Below are 2,471 nucleotides of genomic sequence, written 5' to 3'. Positions count from 1 at the left end.
AACAGAAAGGGGGGCGCCTGGGTGGCACAGTGGTTAAGCGTCTGCCTTCGGCTCAGGGCGTGATCCCAGCGTTCTGGGATCGAGCCCCACATCGGGCTCCTTCGCTATGAGCCTGCTTCTTCCTCTCCCACTCCCCTGCTTGTGTTCCCTCTCTCGCTGGCTGTCTCTATCTCTGTCGAATAAATAAATAAAATAAAATCTTAAAAAAAAAAGAAAAGAACAGAAAGGGGGGCTCTGCGTGGTGCATTCAGTTGAACATCTGACTCTTGGTTTCAGCTCAGGTCATGATCCCAGGGCTGTGAGGGAGTCTGCTTGAGGATTCTCTCTCTCTGCCCCATGCATGCTCGCTCTCACTCTCTCTCACATAAATAAATAAATCTCAAAAAAAAAAAAACAGAAAATATCACATGTTGGCAAGGATGTAACGAAGTTGGAAACTTGTGCAGTGTTGGGAATGATAAAACGGTGCAAGTGTCACGGAAACAGTATGGAGGTTCCTGAAAACACTTAAAATACAACTACCTTATCGTCCAGCAATCCTACTTATGGGAGATATATATATATATATATATATATCCAAAAGAATTGAAAGTAGAGATATTTGTGGGTTTTTTTGGGTTTTTTAGATTTTTACTTAAATTTAGTTAATTAACATGCAGTGTATCATTAGTTTCAGGGGTAGAATTTAGTGATTCATCAGTTGCATATAACACCCAGTGTTCATGAATATCACGTGCCCTCCTTAATGTCCATCACCCAGTTATCCTATCCTCCCACCCACCTCCCTTCCAGCAGCCCTCATTTTGTTTCCTAGAGTTAAGAGTCTCTTATGGGGGATGCCTGGGTGGCTCAGTCAATTCAGCCATTGCCTTCAGCTCAGGTCATGATCCCAGGGTCTTGGGCTTAAGTCCTGAATCAGGCTCCTTGCTCAGTGGGGAGCCTGCTTCTCCCTCTGCCTGCTGCTCCCCTGCTTGTGCTCTCTCTCTCTCTGACAAATAAAATCTTTAAAAAAAAAAAAAGAGTCTCTTATGGTTTGTTTCCCTCTCTGATTTCATCTTATTTTATTTTTCCCTCCCTTCCCTTATGATTCTGTTTTGTTTCTTAAATTCCACATGAGTGAAATCATATAATTGACTTTCTCTGATTGACTTATTTCGCTTAGCATAATACCCTCTACTTCCATCCGCATCCTTGCAAGCGGCAAGATGTCATTTGTTGATGGCTGAGTAGTATTCCATTCTGTGTGTGTGTGTGTGTGTGTGTGTGTGTGTGTGTGTGTGTGTGTACCACACCTTCTTTATCCATTCATCTGTCGATGGACATCTGGGCTCTTTCCATAGTTTGATTATTGTGCACATTGCTGCTATAAACATTGGGGCGCAGGTGCCCCTTCAGATCACTATGTTTGTCTCTTTGCGGTAAATACCCAGTAGTGCAATTGCTGAATGGTAGGGTAGTTCTATTTTTAACTTTTTGAGGAACTGCCATACTGTTTTCCAGAGTGGCTGCACCGGCTTGCATTCCCACCAACAGTGTAAGAGGGCTCCCCTTTCTCTGCATCCTCGCCAACATCTGTTGTTTCCTAAGTTGTTGATTTTAGCCATTCTGACTTGTGTGAGGTAGTATCTCATTGTGGTTTTGATTTGTATTTCCCTGATGCCCAGGTATGTTGAGCATTTTCTCATGTGTCTGTTGGCCCTTTGTAGGTCTTCTTTGGAGAAATGTCTGTTCATGTCTTCTGACCATTTCTTGACTGGATTATTTGTTTTTTGGGTGTTGAGTTTGATAAGTTCTTTATAGATTTTGGATACTAGCCCTTTATCTGATAAGATATTTGCAAATATGTTCTCGCATTCTGTCGGTTGTCTTTTGGTTTTGTTGACTGTTTCCTTTGCTGTGCAGAAGCTTTTTATCTTGATGAAGTCCCAATAGTTCATTTTTGCCTTTGTTTTCCTTGCCTTTGAAGACGTGTCTGGCCAGAAGTAGCTGTGGCCGAGGTCACAGAGGTTGCTGCCTGTGTTCTGCTCTAGGTTTTGGATGGATTCCTGTCTCACATTTAGGTCTTTCACCCATTTGGGTTTATTTTTGTGTATGGTGTAAGAAAGTGATACAGTTTCATTCTTCTGCATGTGGCTGTCTAAATTTCCTAACAGCATTTGTTAAAGAGACTGTCTTTTTTTCCATTTGATATTCTTTCCTGCTTGGTCAAAGAGTAGTTGACCGTAGAGCCGAGGGTTCATTTCTGGCTTCTCTATTCTGTTCCATTGATCTATGTATCTGTTTTTGTGCCAGTACCATGCGGTCTTGATGACTACAGCTTTGTAATATAGCTTGAAGTCCGGAATTTGATGCCACCAGCTTTGATTTTCTTTTTCAACATTCCTTTGGCTGTTTTTTATTCCAGCTCTGTGAAAACTGCTGATGCTATTTTGACAGGGATTGCATTGAACATGTAGATTGAAAGCAGAGAT

This window comes from Ursus americanus, chromosome X (genome assembly GCF_024610735.1).
Source record: "Ursus americanus isolate L20-20 chromosome X, mUrsAme1.1.p, whole genome shotgun sequence".
Classification (NCBI taxonomy): Eukaryota; Metazoa; Chordata; class Mammalia; order Carnivora; family Ursidae; genus Ursus; species Ursus americanus.
This window is presented reverse-complemented; position numbering follows the sequence as displayed.